This window comes from Lissotriton vulgaris, chromosome 2_1, assembly GCF_964263255.1.
Source record: "Lissotriton vulgaris chromosome 2_1, aLisVul1.2, whole genome shotgun sequence".
NCBI lineage: Eukaryota > Metazoa > Chordata > Amphibia > Caudata > Salamandridae > Lissotriton > Lissotriton vulgaris.
Genome location: NC_141687.1, coordinates 717,164,385 through 717,176,730, shown reverse-complemented (window position 1 = coordinate 717,176,730; position 12,346 = coordinate 717,164,385). Strand labels below are relative to the sequence as shown.

At 49.7% G+C, this 12,346-nt stretch overlaps 1 protein-coding gene across 8 annotated transcripts in view; it reads left to right on the top strand.

Moving 5' to 3' along the window:
* The window catches only part of SCUBE2 (signal peptide, CUB domain and EGF like domain containing 2), a 669,241-nt gene that overhangs the window by 220,436 nt on the left and 436,459 nt on the right, over nucleotides 1-12,346 (top strand). The gene's annotated exons all lie outside the window — the stretch shown is intronic.

Genomic DNA, 12,346 nt, shown 5'->3' with positions numbered 1-12,346 from the left:
CTATCGCCCTCACTCGATCTATCTGTATCTATCTATCGCCCTCACTCGATCTATCTGTATCTATCTATCGCCCTCTATCTATCGCCCCCTCTTATCTATCTATCTATCGCCCTCTGTCTATCGCCCTCACTCTATCTATCTATCTATCGCCCTCTGTCTATCGCCCTCACTCTATCTATCTGTCTATCTATCGCCCTCTATCTATCGCCCTCTATCTATCGCCCTCTATCTATCGCCCTCTATCTATCGCCCTCTATATGTCGCCCTCTATATGTCGCCCTCTATCTATCGCCCTCACTCTATCGCCCTCACTCTATCTATCCATCGCCCTCACTCTATCGCCCTCACTCTATCGCCCTCACTCTATCTATCCATCGCCCTCACTCTATCGCCCTCACTCTATCTATCCATCGCCCTCACTCTATCGCCCTCACTCTATCCATCTATCGCCCTCACTCTATCGCCCTCACTCTATCCATCTATCGCCCTCACTCTATCGCCCTCACTCTATCTATCCATCGCCCTCACTCTATCTATCCATCGCCCTCACTCTATCTATCCATCGCCCTCACTCTGTCGCCCTCACTCTGTCGCCCTCACTCTGTCGCCCTCACTCTGTCGCCCTCACTCTGTCGCCCTCACTCTGTCGCCCTCACTCTGTCGCCCTCACTCTGTCGCCCTCACTCTATCTATCTATCGCCCTCTATCTATCGCCCTCACTCTATCTATCTATCTGTCTATCTATCTATCGCCCTCACTCTATCTATCTATCTGTCTATCTATCTATCGCCCTCACTCTATCTATCTATCTGTCTATCTATCTATCGCCCTCACTCTATCTATCTGTCTATCTATCTATCGCCCTCCCTCGATCTATCTGTATCTATCTATCGCCCTCTATCTATCGCCCCCTCTTATCTATCTATCTATCGCCCTCTGTCTATCGCCCTCACTCTATCTATCTATCTATCGCCCTCTGTCTATCGCCCTCACTCTATCTATCTGTCTATCTATCGCCCTCTATCTATCGCCCTCTATCTATCGCCCTCTATCTATCGCCCTCTATCTATCGCCCTCTATCTGTCGCCCTCTATCTGTCGCCCTCACTCTATCTGTCGCCCTCACTCTATCTGTCGCCCTCACTCTATCTGTCGCCCTCACTCTATCTGTCGCCCTCACTCTATCTGTCGCCCTCTATCTATCGCCCTCTATCTATCGCCCTCTATCTATCGCCCTCTATCTATCGCCCTCTATCTATCGCCCTCTATCTATCGCCCTCTATCTATCGCCCTCTATCTATCGCCCTCACTCGATCTATCTGTATCTATCTATCGCCCTCTGTCTATCGCCCTCACTCTATCTATCTATCGCCCTCTGTCTATCGCCCTCACTCTATCTATCTGTCTATCTATCGCCCTCTATCTATCGCCCTCTATCTATCGCCCTCTATCTATCGCCCTCTATCTGTCGCCCTCTATCTGTCGCCCTCTATCTGTCGCCCTCACTCTATCTGTCGCCCTCACTCTGTCTGTCGCCCTCACTCTGTCTGTCGCCCTCACTCTGTCTGTCGCCCTCACTCTATCTGTCGCCCTCACTCTATCTGTCGCCCTCACTCTATCTGTCGCCCTCACTCTATCTGTCGCCCTCTATCTATCGCCCTCTATCTATCGCCCTCTATCTATCGCCCTCTATCTATCGCCCTCTATCTATCGCCCTCTATCTATCGCCCTCTATCTATCGCCCTCTATCTATCGCCCTCACTCTATCTATCTATCTGTCTATCTATCTATCGCCCTCACTCTATCTATCTATCTATCGCCCTCACTCTATCTATCTGTCTATCTATCTATCGCCCTCACTCGATCTATCTGTATCTATCTATCGCCCTCTATCTATCGCCCCCTCTTATCTATCTATCTATCGCCCTCTGTCTATCGCCCTCACTCTATCTATCTGTCTATCTATCGCCCTCTATCTATCGCCCTCTATCTATCGCCCTCTATCTATCGCCCTCTATCTATCGCCCTCTATCTATCGCCCTCTATCTATCGCCCTCTATCTATCGCCCTCTATCTATCGCCCTCTATCTGTCGCCCTCTATCTATCGCCCTCTATCTGTCGCCCTCTATCTGTCGCCCTCTATCTGTCGCCCTCTATCTGTCGCCCTCACTCTATCTGTCGCCCTCACTCTATCTGTCGCCCTCACTCTATCTGTCGCCCTCACTCTATCTGTCGCCCTCACTCTATCTGTCGCCCTCACTCTATCTGTCGCCCTCACTCTATCTGTCGCCCTCTATCTATCGCCCCCTCTTATCTATCTATCTATCGCCCTCTGTCTATCGCCCTCACTCTATCTATCTGTCTATCTATCGCCCTCTATCTATCGCCCTCTATCTATCGCCCTCTATCTATCGCCCTCTATCTATCGCCCTCTATCTATCGCCCTCTATCTATCGCCCTCTATCTATCGCCCTCTATCTATCGCCCTCTATCTGTCGCCCTCTATCTGTCGCCCTCTATCTGTCGCCCTCACTCTATCTGTCGCCCTCACTCTATCTGTCGCCCTCACTCTATCTGTCGCCCTCACTCTATCTGTCGCCCTCACTCTATCTGTCGCCCTCACTCTATCTGTCGCCCTCACTCTATCTGTCGCCCTCACTCTATCTGTCGCCCTCACTCTATCTGTCGCCCTCACTCTATCTGTCGCCCTCTATCTATCGCCCTCTATCTATCGCCCTCTATCTATCGCCCTCTATCTATCGCCCTCTATCTATCGCCCTCTATCTATCGCCCTCTATCTATCGCCCTCTATCTATTGCCCTCACTCTATCGCCCTCACTCTATCGCCCTCACTCTATCGCCCTCACTCTATCGCCCTCACTCTATCGCCCTCACTCTATCGCCCTCACTCTATCGCCCTCACTCTATCGCCCTCACTCTATCGCCCTCACTCTATCTATCGCCCTCACTCTATCTGTCGCCCTCACTCTATCTGTCGCCCTCACTCTATCTGTCGCCCTCACTCTATCTGTCGCCCTCACTCTATCTGTCGCCCTCACTCTATCTGTCGCCCTCACTCTATCTGTCGCCCTCACTCTATCTGTCGCCCTCACTCTATCTGTCGCCCTCACTCTATCTGTCGCCCTCACTCTATCTGTCGCCCTCACTCTATCGCCCTCACTCTATCGCCCTCACTCTATCGCCCTCACTCTATCGCACTCACTCTATCTATCGCACTCACTCTATCCATCCATCGCCCTCACTCTATCGCCCTCACTCTATCGCCCTCACTCTATCTGTCGCCCTCACTCTATCTATCGCCCTCTATCTATCGCCCTCTATCTATCGCCCTCTATCTATCGCCCTCTATCTATCGCCCTCTATCTATCGCCCTCTATCTATCGCCCTCTATCTATCGCCCTCTATCTATCGCCCTCTATCTATCGCCCTCTATCTATCGCCCTCTATCTGTCGCCCTCTATCTGTCGCCCTCTATCTGTCGCCCTCACTCTATCTGTCGCCCTCACTCTATCTGTCGCCCTCACTCTATCTGTCGCCCTCACTCTATCTGTCGCCCTCACTCTATCTGTCGCCCTCACTCTATCTGTCGCCCTCACTCTATCTGTCGCCCTCACTCTATCTGTCGCCCTCACTCTATCTGTCGCCCTCACTCTATCTGTCGCCCTCTATCTATCGCCCTCTATCTATCGCCCTCTATCTATCGCCCTCTATCTATCGCCCTCTATCTATCGCCCTCTATCTATCGCCCTCTATCTATCGCCCTCTATCTATTGCCCTCACTCTATCGCCCTCACTCTATCGCCCTCACTCTATCGCCCTCACTCTATCGCCCTCACTCTATCGCCCTCACTCTATCGCCCTCACTCTATCGCCCTCACTCTATCGCCCTCACTCTATCGCCCTCACTCTATCGCCCTCACTCTATCGCCCTCACTCTATCTATCGCCCTCACTCTATCTGTCGCCCTCACTCTATCTGTCGCCCTCACTCTATCTGTCGCCCTCACTCTATCTGTCGCCCTCACTCTATCTGTCGCCCTCACTCTATCTGTCGCCCTCACTCTATCTGTCGCCCTCACTCTATCTGTCGCCCTCACTCTATCTGTCGCCCTCACTCTATCTGTCGCCCTCACTCTATCTGTCGCCCTCACTCTATCGCCCTCACTCTATCGCCCTCACTCTATCGCCCTCACTCTATCGCACTCACTCTATCTATCGCACTCACTCTATCCATCCATCGCCCTCACTCTATCGCCCTCACTCTATCGCCCTCACTCTATCTGTCGCCCTCACTCTATCTATCGCCCTCTATCTATCGCCCTCTATCTATCGCCCTCTATCTATCGCCCTCTATCTATCGCCCTCTATCTATCGCCCTCTATCTATCGCCCTCTATCTATCGCCCTCTATCTATCGCCCTCACTCTATCGCCCTCACTCTATCGCCCTCACTCTATCGCCCTCACTCTATCGCCCTCACTCTATCGCCCTCACTCTATCGCACTCACTCTATCGCACTCACTCTATCCATCCATCGCCCTCACTCTATCTATCGCACTCACTCTATCCATCCATCGCCCTCACTCTATCGCCCTCACTCTATCGCCCTCACTCTATCTATCGCCCTCACTTTAACTATCTATCTATCTATCTATCTACCTATCGCCCTCACTCTATCCATCTGTCGCCCTCACTCTATCCATCTGTCGCCCTCACTCTATCCATCTGTCGCCCTCACTCTATCCATCTATCACCCTCACTCTATCTGTCTATCTATCGCCCTGACTGTCGCCCTCACTCTATCTGTCGCCCTCACTCTATCTGTCGCCCTCACTCTATCCATCAGTCGCCCTCACTCTATCGCCCTCATTCTATCCATCTATCGCCCTCACTCTATCCATCTATCGCCCTCACTCTATCCATCTATCGCCCTCACTCTATCCATCTATCGCCCTCACTCTATCCATCTATCGCCCTCACTCTATCTATCCATCGCCCTCACTCTATCTATCCATCGCCCTCACTCTATCTATCCATCGCCCTCACTCTATCGCCCTCACTCTATCGCCCTCACTCTATCGCCCTCACTCTATCACCCTCACTCTATCGCCCTCACTTTATCTATCGCCCTCACTTTATCTATCTATCTATTTATCTATCTACCTATCGCCCTCACTTTATCTATCTATCTATCTATTTATCTATCTACCTATCGCCCTCACTCTATCCATCTGTCGCCCTCACTCTATCCATCTGTAGCCCTCACTCTATCCATCTGTCGCCCTCACTCTATACATCTGTCGCCCTCACTCTATCCATCTGTCGCCCTCACTCTATCCATCTGTCGCCCTCACTCTATCCATCTGTCGCCCTCACTCTATCTGTCTCTCTGTCGCCCTCACTCTGTCGCCCTCACTCTGTCGCCCTCACTCTGTCGCCCTCACTCTGTCGCCCTCACTCTGTCGCCCTCACTCTGTCGCCCTCACTCTGTCGATCTATCGCCCTCTATCTATCGGTCTATCTATCTATCGCCCTCTATCTATCGGTCTATCTATCTATCGCCCTCTATCTATCGGTCTATCTATCTATCGCCCTCACTCGATCTATCTTTATCTATCTATCGCCCTCACTCGATCTATCTGTATCTATCTATCGCCCTCTATCTATCGCCCCCTCTTATCTATCTATCGCTCTCTGGCGATCGCCCTCACTCTATCTATCGCCCTCTATCTATCGCCCTCTATCTATCGCCCTCTATCTATCGCCCTCTATCTATCGCCCTCTATCTATCGCCCTCTATCTATCGCCCTCTATCTATCGCCCTCTATCTATCGCCCTCTATCTATCGCCCTCTATCTATTGCCCTCACTCTATCGCCCTCACTCTATCGCCCTCACTCTATCGCCCTCACTCTATCGCCCTCACTCTATCGCCCTCACTCTATCGCCCTCACTCTATCGCCCTCACTCTATCGCCCTCACTCTATCTATCGCCCTCACTCTATCTGTCGCCCTCACTCTATCTGTCGCCCTCACTCTATCTGTCGCCCTCACTCTATCTATCGCCCTCTATCTATCGCCCTCTATCTATCGCCCTCACTCTATCGCCCTCACTCTATCGCCCTCACTCTATCGCACTCACTCTATCGCACTCACTCTATCCATCCATCGCCCTCACTCTATCTATCGCACTCACTCTATCCATCCATCGCCCTCACTCTATCGCCCTCACTCTATCGCCCTCACTCTATCTATCGCCCTCACTTTAACTATCTATCTATCTGTCTATCTATCTACCTATCGCCCTCACTCTATCCATCTGTCGCCCTCACTCTATCCATCTGTCGCCCTCACTCTATCCATCTGTCGCCCTCACTCTATCCATCTATCGCCCTCACTCTATCTGTCTATCTATCGCCCTGACTGTCGCCCTCACTCTATCTGTCGCCCTCACTCTATCTGTCGCCCTCACTCTATCCATCAGTCGCCCTCATTCTATCCATCTGTCGCCCTCACTCTATCGCCCTCATTCTATCCATCTATCGCCCTCACTCTATCCATCTATCGCCCTCACTCTATCCATCTATCGCCCTCACTCTATCCATCTATCGCCCTCACTCTATCCATCCATCGCCCTCACTCTATCTATCCATCGCCCTCACTCTATCTATCCATCGCCCTCACTCTATCTATCCATCGCCCTCACTCTATCGCCCTCACTCTATCGCCCTCACTCTATCGCCCTCGCTCTATCGCCCTCACTCTATCTATCGCCCTCACTTTATCTATCGCCCTCACTTTATCTATCTATCTATCTATTTATCTATCTACCTATCGCCCTCACTTTATCTATCTATCTATCTATCTATTTATCTATCTACCTATCGCCCTCACTCTATCCATCTGTCGCACTCACTCTATCCATCTGTAGCCCTCACTCTATCCATCTGTCGTCCTCACTCTATCCATCTGTCGCCCTCACTCTATCCATCTGTCGCCCTCACTCTATCCATATGTCGCCCTCACTCTATCTGTCTCTCTGTCGCCCTCACTCTATCTGTCTCTCTGTCGCCCTCACTCTGTCGCCCTCACTCTGTCGCCCTCACTCTGTCGCCCTCACTCTGTCGCCCTCACTCTGTCGATCTATCGCCCTCTATCTATCGGTCTATCTATCTATCGCCCTCTATCTATCCGTCTATCTATCTATCGCCCTCTATCTATCGGTCTATCTATCTATCGCCCTCACTCGATCTATCTTTATCTATCTATCGCCCTCACTCGATCTATCTGTATCTATCTATCGCCCTCACTCGATCTATCTGTATCTATCTATCGCCCTCTATCTATCGCCCCCTCTTATCTATCTATCGCCCTCTGTCGATCGCCCTCACTCTATCTATCGCCCTCTATCTATCGCCCTCTATCTATCGCCCTCTATCTATCGCCCTCTATCTATCGCCCTCACTCGATCTATCTTTATCTATCTATCGCCCTCACTCGATCTATCTGTATCTATCTATCGCCCTCACTCGATCTATCTGTATCTATCTATCGCCCTCTATCTATCGCCCCCTCTTATCTATCTATCGCCCTCTGTCGATCGCCCTCACTCTATCTATCGCCCTCTATCTATCGCCCTCTATCTATCGCCCTCTATCTATCGCCCTCTATCTATCGCCCTCTATCTATCGCCCTCACTCTATCTATCTGTCTATCTATCGCCCTCTATCTATCGCCCTCTATCTATCGCCCTCTATCTATCGCCCTCTATCTATCGCCCTCACTCTATCTATCTGTCTATCTATCGCCCTCTATCTATCGCCCTCTATCTATCGCCCTCACTCTATCTATCTGTCTATCGCCCTCTATCTATCGCCCTCTATCTATCGCCCTCTATCTATCGCCCTCTATCTATCGCCCTCTATCTATCGCCCTCTGTCTATCGCCCTCTGTCTATCGCCCTCACTCTATCTATCTGTCTATCTATCGCCCTCTATCTATCGCCCTCTATCTATCGCCCTCTATCTATCGCCCTCTATCTATCGCCCTCTATCTATCGCCCTCTATCTATCGCCCTCTGTCTATCGCCCTCACTCTATCTATCTGTCTATCTATCGCCCTCTATCTATCGCCCTCTATCTATCGCCCTCTATCTATCGCCCTCTATCTATCGCCCTCTATCTATCGCCCTCTATCTATCGCCCTCACTCTATCTATCTGTCTATCTATCGCCCTCTATCTATCGCCCTCTATCTATCGCCCTCTATCTATCGCCCTCTATCTATCGCCCTCTATCTATCGCCCTCTATCTATCGCCCTCTATCTATCGCCCTCTGTCTATCGCCCTCTGTCTATCGCCCTCACTCTATCTATCTGTCTATCTATCGCCCTCTATCTATCGCCCTCTATCTATCGCCCTCTATCTATCGCCCTCTATCTATCGCCCTCTGTCCATCGCCCTCTGTCTATCGCCCTCACTCTATCTATCTGTCTATCTATCGCCCTCTATCTATCGCCCTCTATCTATCGCCCTCTATCTATCGCCCTCTATCTATCGCCCTCTATCTATCGCCCTCTATCTATCGCCCTCTATCTATCGCCCTCACTCTATCTATCTGTCTATCTATCGCCCTCTATCTATCGCCCTCTATCTATCGCCCTCTATCTATCGCCCTCTATCTATCGCCCTCTATCTATCGCCCTCTATCTATCGCCCTCTATCTATCGCCCTCTATCTATCGCCCTCACTCTATCGCCCTCACTCTATCTATCTGTCTATCTATCGCCCTCTATCTATCGCCCTCTATCTATCGCCCTCTATCTATCGCCCTCTATCTATCGCCCTCTATCTATCGCCCTCTATCTATCGCCCTCTATCTATCGCCCTCTCTCTATCTATCTGTCTATCTATCGCCCTCTATCTATCGCCCTCTATCTATCGCCCTCTATCTATCGCCCTCTATCTATCGCCCTCTGTCTATCGCCCTCTATCTATCGCCCTCTATATATCGCCCTCTATCTATCGCCCTCTATCTATCGCCCTCTATCTATCGCCCTCTATCTATCGCCCTCTATCTATCGCCCTCTATCTATCGCCCTCACTCTATCTATCTGTCTATCTATCGCCCTCTATCTATCGCCCTCTATCTATCGCCCTCTATCTATCGCCCTCTATCTATCGCCCTCTATCTATCGCCCTCACTCTATCTATCGCCCTCTATCTATCGCCCTCTATCTATCGCCCTCTATCTATCGCCCTCTATCTATCGCCCTCTATCTATCGCCCTCTATCTATCGCCCTCTGTCTATCGCCCTCTGTCTATCTATCGCCCTCTATCTATCGCCCTCTATCTATCGCCCTCTATCTATCGCCCTCTATCTATCGCCCTCTATCTATCGCCCTCTATCTATCGCCCTCACTCTATCTATCTGTCTATCTATCGCCCTCTATCTATCGCCCTCTATCTATCGCCCTCTATCTATCGCCCTCTATCTATCGCCCTCTATCTATCGCCCTCTATCTATCGCCCTCTATCTATCGCCCTCTATCTATCGCCCTCACTCTATCGCCCTCACTCTATCTATCTGTCTATCTATCGCCCTCTATCGCCCTCTATCTATCGCCCTCTATCTATCGCCCTCTATCTATCGCCCTCTATCTATCGCCCTCACTCTATCTATCGCCCTCTATCTATCGCCCTCTATCTATCGCCCTCACTCTATCTATCGCCCTCTATCTATCGCCCTCTATCTATCGCCCTCTATCTATCGCCCTCTATCTATCGCCCTCTATCTATCGCCCTCCCTCTATCGCCCTCTATCTATCGCCCTCTATCTATCGCCCTCTATCTATCGCCCTCTATCTATCGCCCTCTATCTATCGCCCTCACTCTATCGCCCTCACTCTATCGCCCTCACTCTATCGCCCTCTATCTATCGCCCTCACTCTATCGCCCTCTATCTATCGCCCTCACTCTATCTATCTGTCTATCTATCGCCCTCTATCTATCGCCCTCTATCTATCGCCCTCACTCGATCTATCTGTCTATCTATCGCCCTCTATCTATCGCCCTCTATCTATCGCCCTCTATCTATCGCCCTCTATCTATCGCTCTCTATCTATCGCCCTCTATCTATCGCCCTCTATCTATCGCCCTCTATCTATCGCCCTCTATCTATCGCCCTCACTCTATCGCCCTCTATCTATCGCCCTCTATCTATCGCCCTCTATCTATCGCCCTCTATCTATCGCCCTCTATCTATCGCCCTCTATCTATCGCCCTCACTCTATCGCCCTCTCTCTATCGCCCTCACTCTATCGCCCTCACTCTATCGCCCTCACTCTATCGCCCTCACTCTATCGCCCTCACTCTATCGCCCTCACTCTATCGCCCTCACTCTATCGCCCTCACTCTATCGCCCTCACTCTATCGCCCTCACTCTATCGCCCTCTATCTATCGCCCTCTATCTATCGCCCTCTATCTATCGCCCTCACTCTATCTATCGCACTCACTCTATCCATCCATCGCCCTCACTCTATCTATCGCACTCACTCTATCCATCCATCGCCCTCACTCTATCTATCGCACTCACTCTATCCATCCATCGCCCTCACTCTGTCGCCCTCACTCTGTCGATCTATCGCCCTCTATCTATCGGTCTATCTATCTATCGCCCTCTATCTATCGCCCTCTATCTATCGGTCTATCTATCTATCGCCCTCACTCGATCTATCTGTATCTATCTATCGCCCTCACTCGATCTATCTGTATCTATCTATCGCCCTCACTCGATCTATCTGTATCTATCTATCGCCCTCTATCTATCGCCCCCTCTTATCTATCTATCGCCCTCTGTCTATCGCCCTCACTCTATCTATCTATCTATCTATCGCCCTCTGTCTATCGCCCTCACTCTATCTATCTGTCTATCTATCGCCCTCTATCTATCGCCCTCTATCTATCGCCCTCACTCTATCTATCGCCCTCTATCTATCGCCCTCTATCTATCGCCCTCTATCTATCGCCCTCTATCTATCGCCCTCTATCTATCGCCCTCTATCGCCCTCTATCTATCGCCCTCTATCTATCGCCCTCTATCTATCGCCCTCTATCTATCGCCCTCTATCTATCGCCCTCACTCTATCTATCGCCCTCACTCTATCTATCGCCCTCTATCTATCGCCCTCTATCTATCGCCCTCTATCTATCGCCCTCTATCTATCGCCCTCTATCTATCGCCCTCTATCTATCGCCCTCTATCTATCGCCCTCTATCTATCGCCCTCTATCTATCGCCCTCTATCTATCGCCCTCTATCTATCGCCCTCTATCTATCGCCCTCTATCTATCGCCCTCTATCTATCGCCCTTTATCTATCGCCCTCTATCTATCGCCCTCTATCTATCGCCCTCTATCTATCGCCCTCTATCTATCGCCCTCACTCTATCTATCGCCCTCTATCTATCGCCCTCTATCTATCGCCCTCTATCTATCGCCCTCTATCTATCGCCCTCTATCTATCGCCCTCTATCTATCGCCCTCTATCTATCGCCCTCACTCTTATCGCCCTCACTCTATCTATCGCCCTCACTCTATCTGTCTTTCTATCAATCGCCATCACTCTATCTATCTCTCCATTTATCACCTGCACTCTATCTATCTATCTATCACCCTCACTCTATCTATCGCCCTCACTCTATCTATCGCACTCACTCTATCTATTTCATCACCACAGCATCACTCAGCCACCACCACAGCATCACTCAGGGGCACCACAATATCACTATGTGCTACCACAGCATCACTGAACGCCACAGCATCACTCGTTGCCATCACAACATCACTCAGCGCCACCACAGCATTAATCTGTGCAACCATTCAACAACAACTGGTTCAAATAAGTTATGTTAATGTTTCAAGCTTTATTACAAATGTCACAAAAAGATGTTAATATTTCACTTCTTTTCTTGGATTTTCGTCACAATAAAATACACTGAATATAATCTTCACAAAAGTTATTTACAAAAGTTTAAGCTATTGCCATTATAAAGTACAGTAACGTTTATTTAATTATTAATTATTTAAAAAATTAAAAGCCATTGTTATTTGTAATATCAATCCATCTAAGTCACGTAAATACAACACATATTGCATTTCAAATGTTATAGGTGTCACATTTGCGAAATTTAAAACTATTGCCATTGTAAATGACAAAACTATTAATTTCGATATTTTTCAAAACCAACACATAAATAAAAAACTTGTCATTTACAATACCAATAGCTCAAACTTTCCTATTGCGCTAGACCTATTGCATTGCAAATGCT